The sequence below is a fragment of the Arachis ipaensis genome, chromosome B08, assembly GCF_000816755.2.
Source record: "Arachis ipaensis cultivar K30076 chromosome B08, Araip1.1, whole genome shotgun sequence".
NCBI lineage: Eukaryota > Viridiplantae > Streptophyta > Magnoliopsida > Fabales > Fabaceae > Arachis > Arachis ipaensis.
The window spans coordinates 94,380,571-94,393,015 of record NC_029792.2 but is presented as its reverse complement, the minus strand read 5'-3'; positions in this window follow the sequence as shown (position 1 = coordinate 94,393,015).

Here is a 12,445-nt window from a genome sequence, read left to right as displayed (position 1 = left end):
CTGAGAGGATAAGATGAAGCCATTGACAAGGGTGATGCCTCCAGACGATTAGCCGTGCCGTGACAGGGCATTGGATCATTTTCCCGTGAGATGACCTAAAGTAGCCGTTGACAGTGGTGATGTATCATATAAAGCCAGCCATGGAAAGGAGTAAGACTGATTGGATGAAGATAGAAGGAAAGCAGAGGTTCAGAGGAACGAAAAGCATCTCCATTCGCTTATCTGAAATTCCTACCAATGATTTACATAAGTATCTCTATCCCTATTTTATTATATAATATTCGAAAACACCATTATCACTTTATATCTGCCTGACTGAGATTTACAAGGTGACCATAGCTTGCTTCATACCAACAATCTCCGTGGGATTCAACCCTTACTCACGTAAGGTATTACTTGGACGACCCAGTGCACTTGCTGGTTAGTTGTATCGAAGTTGTGACAATTATGAATTAAGATCAGAGCACCAAGCTTTGGAGCCATTACCAGGGATTGTTCGAGCCTGGACATCACAATTTCGTGCACCAGTGTGCCTCTAAGGCGCGCCTTCAACATTCAAGAATGAAGCCAACACAGCGTGTTGCACACCAAGAGAGAGAAGCGTGCCTATGAGAAATGCCAGGAGAAAAGACTCCAAGGGCTAAATAAAGCATGTGACACGCCAAGGTTGGGAAGAGTGTGCATCAAACATGCTATGGTTGGGAACATTGTCCATCAAGCAAGCCAAGAGAAGACAGTATAAAGCGTGTAACATGCCAGAAAAAGGAAACGTGCTCCCGAGACATGCCTTTGATCACTGGGAGCTCCAATTCTCACCAACATGAAGCGTGTAATACACCGACATCATGAAGCATGTATGGCAAACACGCCTGGAAGGAAGCCTCCAAATTCATATTATGGAAGCGTGAGACACGCCACAATGGTGAAGCGTGTTCACCATGCATGCCTTCGAGAAGCCAATTCATTGGAGCTTCCAAATTCACCTACATTAAAGCGTGTAACATGATAGGGATAGGAAGCATGCTCCAAAGTAATGCCTTCGACCCCTGGAGCTTCAAATTGGCCAGTTAGAAAGCGTGTAACATGCTAGGAATGGGAAGTGTGATCTAGACACATGCCAACGATTTCAATTCACTCTTGCAGCTCCATCTTAGCCCAAATATAAAGCGTGTAACACGCCAAAGATACAAAGCGTGCTCACCACATACACCTGTGAGGAACCCATTTCTTGGAGCCTCCAATTTGGACCAAAACACACACCCCAAGTGCACTCCAACGTCATGCAAGTAAAGCCCACAATTGACAATAAGTCAAAGCCACAGAGTACTGATGAGCGGATAATTTATACGCTTTTTGGCATTGTTTTTAGTATGTTTTTAGTAGGATCTAGTTACTTTTAGGGATGTTTTTATTAGTTTTTTATGTTAAATTCACATTTCTGGACTTTACTATGAGTTTGTGTGTTTTTCTGTGATTTCAGGTGTTTTCTGGCTGAAATTGAGGGACTTGAGCAAAAATCAGATTCAGAGGTTGAAGAAGGCCGGCTGATGCTGTTGGATTCTGACCTCCCTGCACTCAAAGTGGATTTTCTGGAGCTACAAAACTCAAAATGGCGCGATTCTAATTGCGTTGGAAAGTAGACATCCAGGTCTTTCCAGAAATATATAATAGTCCATACTTTGGCCGAGTTTAGATGACGCAAAAGGGCGTTGAACGCCAGTTCTACGCTGCAGTCTGGAGTTAAACGCTAGAAACACGTCACGAACCAGAGTTGAACACCAAAAACACGTTACAACTTGGCGTTCAACTCCAAGAATGACCTCTACACATGTAAACTTCAAGATCAGCCCAAGCACACACCAAGTGGGCCCCGGAAGTGGATTTATGCATCAATTACTTACTTTTGTAAACCCTAGTAACTAGTTTAGTATAAATAGGACTTTTTACTATTGTATTGACATCCGGAGTTTTATTTTCGGATCTTCTTTTGATCTATTGATCACGCATGGGGGCTGGCCATTCGGCCATGCTGAACCTTTCACTTATGTATTTTCAACGGTAGAGTTTCTACACTCCATAGATTAAGGTGTGGAGCTCTGCTGTTCCTCATGAATTAATGCAAAGTACTACTGTTTTCTATTCAATTCAACTTATTCCGCTTCTAAGATATCCATTCGCACCCAAGAACATGATGAATGTGATGATTATGTGACGCTCATCATCATTCTCACTTATGAACGCGTGCCTGACAAACACTTCCGTTCTACATGCAACCAAGCTAGAATGAGTATCTCTTAGATATCTAATACAGGGGATCGAGTCCGAGTTATTAGTATCTTCGTGGTATAAGTTAGAACCCATGGATGGCCATTCCTGAGATCCGGAAAGTCTAAACCTTGTCTGTGGTATTCCGAGTAGGATCTGGGAAGGGATGGCTGTGACGAACTTCAAACTCGCGAGTGCTGGGCGTAGTGACAGACGCAAAAGGATAGTAAATCCTATTCCAGTATGATCGAGAACTTCCAGATGATTAGCCATGCCGTGACAGATCATTTGGACCATTTTCACAGAGAGGATGGGATGTAGCCATTGACAACGGTGATGCCCTTACAGAAAGCTTGCCATGGAAAGGAGTAGGACTGATTGGATGAAGACAGCAGGAAAGTAGAAGCTCAGAAGAACGAAGGCATCTCTATACGCTTATCTGAAATTCTCACCAATGAATTAGATAAGTATTTCTATCTTTATTTTCTATTTATTTATTATTTATTTTCAAAAACTCCATAACCATTTGATATCCGCCTGACTGAGATTTACAAGGTGACCATAGCTTGCTTCATACCAACAATCTTCGTGGGATCGACCCTTACTCACGTAAGATTTTATTACTTGGACGACCCAGTGCACTTGCTGGTTAGTTGTGCGAAGTTGTGAAGTTATGCTTGGACCATGGTATTGTGCACCAGTTATTGGCGCCATTGCTAGGGAGAGAACGAACAACAAATTTTACAACCTCAGAGTAACAATTTCGCGTTATCAAGTTTTTGGCGCCGTTGCCGGGGATTGTTCGAGTTTGGACAACTGACGGTTCATCTTGTTGCTCAGATTAGGTAATTTTCTTTTTGTTTTATTTTAAAAAATTTTTCAAAAAAAAAAATTTTTCAAAAAAATTTTTTTTTTCAAAAATTTCTCATCTGTTTTCGAAAATTATTCTAAATTTTTAAGAATGAATTCTAGTGTTTCATGAAGCATGTTGAAGCCTGGCTGGCTGTAATGCCAGGTCTAATTCTTTTGGATAGGGGCTTTGAACCATCAGCATAGAGGCAAGTTAATTTGAATATCAGCTGTTGCATGCCTGATTTATATCCTAAAAGCTAACTGGCTATTAAGCCATGCCCAACCCTTTGATTGGAGCTTTGGGCTAATGTTGAAAGATTCCTGGAATTCTTCTTAAAAATTTTGGAATCCTTATTTTCTTTTTCACATTAATTTTCAAAAAATCCAAAAAAATCATAAAATTATAAAAATAAAAAATATTTTATGTTTCTTGTTTGAGTCTTGAGTCAATTTCAAGTTTGGTGTCAACTGCATTTTTTTCTAAAAATTCTTTGCATTTTTCGAAAATTCATGCATTCATAGTGTTCTTCATGATCTTCAAATTGTTCTTGGCCAGTCTTCTTGTTTAATCTTTATATTTTCGTGTTTTGTGTCCTTTCTTGTTTTTCATATGCATTCTTGCATTCATAGTGTATATACATGAAAAATTTTTAAGTTTGGTGTCTTGCATGTTTTCTTTGCATTAAAAATTTTTCAAAAATATGTTCTTGATGTTCATCATGATCTTCAAAGTGTTCTTGGTGTTCATCTTGACATTCATAGCATTCTTGCATGCATTCATTGTTTTGATCCAAAATTTTCATGCATTGCATCATTTTCATGTTTTTCTCTTTCATCATTAAAAATTCAAAAATAAAAAAAATATCTTTCCCTTTTTCACTCATAAATTTTTGAAAATTTGAGTTGACTTTTTCAAAACTTTTTAAAATCTAGTTGTTTCTTATGAGTCAAATCAAATTTTCAATTTAAAAATCTTATCTTTTCAAAATCTTTTTCAAAAATCAAATCTTTTTCATTTTTCTTATTTATTTTCAAAAATTTTAAAAATATTTTTAAAAATTCTTTTTCTTAATTTTACATCATATTTTCGAAAATATCATCAACAATTAATATTTTGATTCAAAAATTTCAAGTTTGTTACTTACTTGTCAAGAAAGATTCAAACTTTAAGTTCTAGAATCATATCTTGTGATTTCTTGTGAATCAAGTCATTAATTGTGATTTTAAAAAAAATTCAAATCTTTTTCAAAACTAATTTCAATCATATCTTTTCAAAAATATCTTTTTATCTTATCTTTTTTAAAAATCATATCTTTTTAATCATATCTTTTTAAAACATATCTTTTTCAAAAATTTGATTTTAAAATATCTTTTCTAACTTCTTATCTTCTTATCTTCTCAAAATTGATTTTCAAATTTGTTTCAACTAACTAACTAACTTTTTGTTTGTTTCTTATCTCTTTCAAAACTACCTAACTAACTATCCCTCTCTAATTTTCGAAAATACCTCCCTCTTTTTCAAAATTTTTTTAATTAATTAATTGTTTAAATTTTAATTTTAATTTCAATTCTCCTTTAATTTTCGAAAAGCATTAACTCTTTTTCAAAATTATTTTCGAAAACTTCTCTCTCTCTCATCTTCTTCTATTTATTTATTTATTTACTAACACTTCTCTTCATCTCAAATTACTACACCTATCCTCACCCTTCTGTTTGGATTCTCCTTTCTTTTCTCTTCTACTCTTCTTTTCTTCTTCTACTCACACAGGAAAACCTCTATACCTGGGTAAAAAGGATCCCTATTATTATTATTTTTTTGTTCCCTCTTTTTCATATGAGCAGGAGCAAGGACAAGAACATTCTTGTTGAAGCAGACCCTGAACCTGAAAGGACTCTGAAGAGGAAACTAAGAGAAGCTAAAATACAACAATCCAGAGATAACCTTACAGAAATTTTCGAACAGGAAGAGGAGATGGCAGCCAAAAATAATAATAATGCAAGGAGGATGCTTGGTGATTTTACTACACCTAATTCCAATTTACATGGAAGAAGCATCTCCATCCCTACCATTGGAGCAAACAATTTTGAGCTTAAACCTCAATTAGTTTCTCTAATGCAACAAAATTGCAAGTTTCATGGACTTTCATCTGAAGATCCTTTTCAGTTCTTAACTGAATTTTTGCAGATCTGTGATACTGTTAAGACTAATGGAGTAGATCCTGAAGTCTACAGGCTCATGCTTTTCCCTTTTGCTGTAAGAGACAGAGCTAGAGTGTGGTTGGACTCTCAACCCAAAGATAGCCTGAACTCTTGGGATAAGCTGATCACGACTTTCTTAGCCAAGTTCTTTCCTCCTCAAAAGCTGAGCAAGCTTAGAGTGGATGTTCAACAATCTTGAAGCTGAGTGCCAATTTATTTGGTAATGAGACTTGGGGAGATGAACCTCCCCTGTTCACCAATGAACTGAATGCATTGGATCAACTGAGATTGCCTCAGAAGAAACAGGATCCTGAAAAGTTCCTGATACCTTGTACCATAGGCACCATGACCTTTGAGAAGGCTCTATGTGACTTGGGGTCAAGAATAAACCTCATGCCACTCTCTGTAATGGAGAAACTGGGAATCTTTGAGGTACAAGCTGCTAAAATCTCATTAGAGATGGCAGACAATTCCAGAAAATAGGCTTATGGACAAGTAGAGGACATATTAGTAAAGGTTGAAGGCCTTTACATCCCTGCTGATTTCATAATCCTAGATAGTGGGAAGGATGAGGATGAATCCATCATCCTTGGAAGACCCTTCCTAGCCACAACAAGAGCTGTGATTGATGTTAACAGAGGTGAACTAGTCCTTCAATTGAATGAGGACTCCCTTGAGTTTAAAACTCAAGGACATCCTTCTGTAAACATGGAAAAGAGGCACAGTAAGCTTCTCTCAAAACAGAGTCAACTAGAGCCCCCACAGTCAAACTCTAAGTTTGGTGTTGGGAGGCCACAACCAAACTCTAAGTTTGGTGTTGAACTCCCATACCCAAACTCTAAGTTTGGTGTTGGGGAGTCTCAACAATGCTCTGAACATCTATGAGGCTCCATGAGAGCCCACTGTCAAGCTATTGACATTAAAGAAGTGCTTGTTGGGAGGTAACCCAATTTTTATTTAATTATATTTTTATTAGTTATATGTCTTCATAGGTTCATGATCATGTGGAGTCACAAAAACAACTGAAAAAATTGAAGAAAAATAAAAAATAGCATTAAAAACATCACACCCTGGAGGAGGAGTTCACTGGCGTTCAAACGCCAGTAAAGAGCATCTGGCTGGCGTTCAACGCCAGAACAGAGCATGGTGCTGGCGCTGAACGCCAGAAACAAGCATGAAGCTGGCGTTCAACGCCAGAAATATGCTGCATCTGGGTGTTGAACGCCCAGAACAAGCATCAGTTCGGCGTTTAAACGCCAGAATTGCATGCAAAGGCATTTTACATGCCTAATTGGTGCAGGGATGTAAATCCTTGACACCTCAAGATCTGTGAACCTCACAGGATCATCTCAGGATCTGTGGATCCCATAGGATCCCCACCTTCCCTCCTCATAATCCTAGTTTCTTCCACATCTTCTTCTTCATCTATTCTTTCTTCTCCTGCTCGAGGGCGAGCAACATTCTAAGTTTGGTGTGGTAAAAGCATTGCTTATTTTGCTTTTCGATAACCATTGATGGCACCAAAGGCCAGAAAAAACAAAAAAAAAGAGAGAAGAGAAAAGGGAAGACAAAAGCTTCCACCTCCAAGTCATGGGAGATGGAGAGATTCATGTAAAGGATCTATAGCTCAGTGGTAGAACATTTGACTGCAAATCAAGAGATCCCTGAGATACCTCAGGGGATACATGTTCCTCCACACAATTATTGGGAGCAACAATGGGTGGAACATCAAGAGCACTCCATCATCCTTCATGAAATTAGAGAAGATCAAAGAGCAATGAAGGAGGAGCAACAAAGATAAGGAGGAGACATAGAAGAGCTCAAGGACATCATTGGTTCCTCAAGAAGGAAACGCCACCATTACTAAGGTGGACTCATTCCTTGTTCTTAAATTTTCTGTTTTTCGTTTTCTTTATGATAAATGCTTATCTATGTTTGTGTCTTATTACATGATCATTAGTAACTATGTCTTAAAGTTATGAATGTCCTATAAATCCATCACCTCTCTTAAATAAAAAATGTTTTAATTCAAAAGAACAAGAAGTACATGAGTTTCGAATTTATCCTTGAACTTAGTTTAATTATATTGATGTGGTGACAATGCTTCTTGTTTTCTGAATGAATGTTTGAACAGTGCATATGTATTTTGAAGTTGTTGTTTAAGAATGTTAAATATGTTGGCTCTTGAAAGAATGATGACAAGGAGACATGTTATTTGATAATCTGAAAAATCATAAAAATGATTCTTGAAGCAAGAAAAAGTAGTGAATACAAAAGCTTGCAGAAAAAAAAATATCGAAAAAAAATTAGAAAAAAAAAAGAGAAAAAGCAAGCAGAAAAAGCCAAAAGCTCTTAAAACCAAGAGGCAAGAGCAAAAAGCCAATAACCCTTAAAACCAAAAGGCAAGAGTAATAAAAAGGATCCCAAGGCTTTGAGCATCAGTGGATAGGAGGGCCTAAAGGAATAAAATCCTGGCCTAAGCGGCTAAACCAAGCTGTCCCTAACCATGTGCTTGTGGCGTGAAGGTGTCAAGTGAAAACTTGAGACTGAGCGGTTAAAGTCAAGGTCCAAAGCAAAAGAAGAGTGTGTTTAAGAACCCTGGACACCTCCAATTGGGGACTTTAGAGAAGCTGAGTCACAATCTGAAAAGGTTCACCCAGTTATGTGTCTGTGGCATTTATGTATCCGGTGGTAAAACTGGAAAACAAAGTGCTTATGGCCACGACCAAGACTTATAAAGTAGCTGTGTTCAAGAATCAACATACTGAACTAGGAGAATCAATAACACTATCTGAACTCTGAGTTCCTATAGATGCCAATCATTCTGAACCTCAATGGATAAAGTGAGATGCCAAAACTATTCAAGAGGCAAAAAGCTACAAGTCCCGCTCATCTGATTGGAGCTATGTTTCATTGATAGTTTGGAATTTATAGTATATTCTCTTCTTTTTATCCTATTTGATTTTTAGTTGCTTGGGGACAAGCAACAATTTAAGTTTGGTGTTGTGATAAGCGGATAATTTATACGCTTTTTGGCATTGTTTTTAGTATGTTTTTAGTAGGATCTAGTTACTTTTAGGGATGTTTTTATTAGTTTTTTATGTTAAATTCACATTTCTGGACTTTACTATGAGTTTATGTATTTTTCTATGATTTCAGGTATTTTCTGGCTGAAATTGAGGGACTTGAGCAAAAATCAGATTCAGAGGTTGAAGAAGGACGACTGATGCTATTGGATTCTGACCTCCCTGTACTCAAAGTGGATTTGCTGGAGCTACAGAACTCAAAATGGCGCGCTTTCAATTGCGTTGGAAAGTAGACATCCAGGCTTTCCAGCAATATATAATAGTCCATACTTTGGCCGAGTTTAGATGACGCAAAAGGGCGTTGAACGCCAGTTCTACGCTGCAGTCTGGAGTTAAACGCCAGAAACACGTCACGAACCAGAGTTGAACACCAAAAACACGTTACAACTTGGCGTTCAACTCCAAGAATGACCTCTACACGTGTAAACTTCAAGCTCAGCCCAAGCACACACCAAGTGGGCCCCGGAAGTGGATTTATGCATCAATTACTTACTTCTGTAAACCCTAGTAACTAGTTTAGTATAAATAGGACTTTTTACTATTGTATTGACATCCGGAGTTTTATTTTTGGATCATCTTTTGATCTTTTGATCACGCATGGGGGCTGGCCATTCGGCCATGCCTGAACCTTTCACTTATGTATTTTCAATGGTAGAGTTTCTACACTCCATAGATTAAGGTGTGGAGCTCTGCTGTTCCTCATGAATTAATGCAAAGTACTACTGTTTTCTATTCAATTCAACTTATTCCGCTTCTAAGATATCCATTCGTACCCAAGAACATGATGAATGTGATGATTATGTGACGCTCATCATCATTCTCACTTATGAACGCGTGCCTGACAAACACTTCCGTTCTACATGCAACTAAGCTAGAATGAGTATCTCTTAGATATCTAATACAGGGGACCGAGTCCTAGTTATTAGTATCTTCGTGGTATAAGTTAGAACCCATGGATGGCCATTCCTGAGATCCGAAAAGTCTAAACCTTGTCTGTGGTATTCCGAGTAGGATCTGGGAAGGGATGGCTGTGACGAACTTCAAACTCGCGAGTGCTGGGCGTAGTGACAGACGCAAAAGGATAGTAAATCCTATTTCAGTATGATCGAGAACCTCCAGATGATTAGCCATGCCGTGACAGAGCATTTGGACCATTTTCACAGAGAGGATGGGATGTAGCCATTGACAACGGTGATGCCCTTACAGAAAGCTTGCCATGGAAAGGAGTAGGACTGATTGGATAAAGACAGCAGGAAAGCAGAAGTTCAGAAGAACGAAGGCATCTCTATACGCTTATCTGAAATTCTCACCAATGAATTACATAAGTATTTCTATCTTTATTTTCTATTTATTTATTATTTATTTTCGAAAACTCCATAACCATTTGATATCCGCCTGATTGAGATTTACAAGGTGACCATAGCTTGCTTCATACCAACAATCTCCGTGCGATCGACCCTTACTCACGTAAGGTTTTATTACTTGGACGACCCAGTGCACTTGCTAGTTAGTTGTGTGAAGTTGTGAAGTTATGCTTGGACCATGGTATTGTGCACCAGTTATTGGCGCCATTGCCAGGGAGAGAACGAACAACAAATTTTACAACCTCAGAGTAACAATTTCGCATTATCAAGTACCCATTAGCATGCAAGAATTATTTAGAGATTGTTAGTTAGGAAATTTGAATTGGATCTAATTTGAATTTAGTTTGAATTTAGTTTACATTTGAATTTGAGAGTAGTATAAAAGTCCATAGAGAACACTTTTTTAGGAGCTCTTCTGGATACAATTTTCTTCTTGCTTTTGAAATTCTAGCTTTGTAGCATGAGTCACTAACTTTTCTCCATTAAGGGGAGGAGCTCTGTTGAATAATAATGAGTTATCTTTCTCATCTTCTTAATTCAAGCATTGTTGTTCTAAGAGAGAGTTTTGCTCTTCATGACAAAAATTCAAATCTATTGGAAAATAGTTTGAATTTCATTTGAATTCTATGAGTAACTTAGAAAAGGGATCATAGTGATTGAGCTTGAAACTTCTCTCTCACAATTCCTCTGATTTTAGATTTAGAATTTGATAAGTGATATTGAATCAATCTAAATCTAGATCTTAAGAACTGTGTGGTTTTGAATCAGAGATTATGCTTTACCTCTTCTCATGAGCAATTGATCAAGGAATTGGCAATTGATTAAGTAAAGAGAAATTGACTTACCAAGGAATTGGGGTTCAATCACTTATGATTTTCTAGAGATCTTACTTTGCATGATTGAGAAGGGAATGAGTATCATTAATCATAAAGATTCAACATCTCCAACCCTTAATGTTTAATTCATATTCCTCTGCCCAGTCATTTACTTGCTTTCTTATAATTCACGTCATTTAATAGCTTTCCTTTAATTCTTTTCATTTTCTGCTTGATAAACCGTTATTTTATGATTTATATTGTGTTTAATTGTGTGGTTTTATCAAAATTTTACCCACTTATTCATATGATAAGCATGTATTTACAATTCCTATGAGTGACATGCTTTATGAATCCTAATTGAAATCCTTTAATTTAAGTCTCTTTCTTAAAATGAGTTAGTTTCTTTTTTTTTTAGCACATAAAAAATATTATTGAACATCCTTATAAAGTTGTGACTTAAAGTATATTATTAAAGTTTTGTCTTAAACCTTTTTAAACAAGTTTCGATTTATTTTTACGCAAAGTTGTCCCTGACTAGAATTGCTTTACTTAAGCAGTGCCTCTCTTTGGTGTAATTTGAACTTGTTTTGGGGTGATACATCTATTGAAGTTTTAATAAAATCGCTTTCAGTTTAGCTTACACTCCTTTACCTTATACTCTGAAAATTTCTATGTGATTTAAACCTGTTTGGTTGTAATGCATCATCTTTTCTTTTATGAGTAAAACTTTATCTCAGATTTTCTTCCAACAAGATTATAATTTTCATACATGCTTAAAAAAAAGAATAGAAAATACAATTTTGCTCTTAGCCAAATTAATCTTTCCATTTACAAAGTTTGTGTAATCTATTTCCACTTGAATTTATATTGAAATAGTGCCACATTTACGCTTTTATTAATCTTTTGAAGGATGTTTGTTATCCATTTTCTCTTTCAGAACATGAAATGATTTCCCCTTAAGTTTTCCATTCTTTACGAACAATGCATTCGAAAATATTTTTAAACCATACTCTTGAGTTCTATAAACTTTGTTTTTGGTTTGGATATTCTTCTTCTGTAAACCTCATATTTCTTGATTTAGCTTGAATTCGTTTCAAAATACTGTGTTGTTTTTCATCTTATTGATCCTATCCAATCCCTTCGACTCAAGAGTTACTCTTAAAGTTATCAGTTGATCCTTTTTCCAACATTCTTCATTACTTGTTTATCCTTGTCTACTTGTGATTTCAACTATTCTTTCAAATTCTCGCGAACACGATCCTTTTTACTTTTCTTCCTTTTCTATGGTCTACTATCCTTCTAAGTATACTCGAGATTAGTTTTGGCATTTTGTGCGACTATTAGATTTAGTAAACGACACATTAGTCCTTTAGGACATGTTTGGTGAATGCAAAAGGTGAAACTCATAAGTGTACGACATCACAGGGAGTTGTGAAACCTTGTTTTACGTGAAAGAGTTTTGTTGATGTGGGACTTATAACCAGTAGTAAGGATTGCAAAGTGTTTAACAAAGTTGAGAACCTTCAGATGAGTTGCTCAATGAAGTACAGTTAAGAATGATGGAGATAAATTATGTTGAAGTTTGAATAATTGAATCTCTAAAGTTGATATAAGATCAGTATGTGAACGTTAAGCACATCATTTTAACCCCAACTTGTGTTATAACCTTTTGCCGCATTGCTTTACCATCAAATGTTTGAAACATATCATCTGGCACATCAAGTCTGTCTTGTAACTTCTGTTTCACATCATACTTATATCCTTTATATTTTTATGCCATATGAAAATCCTGGTATTTGAAACTATTTGTATATATATATATATATATAGGACTTGTTGCCATTTCTTTAAATAAGTTCAA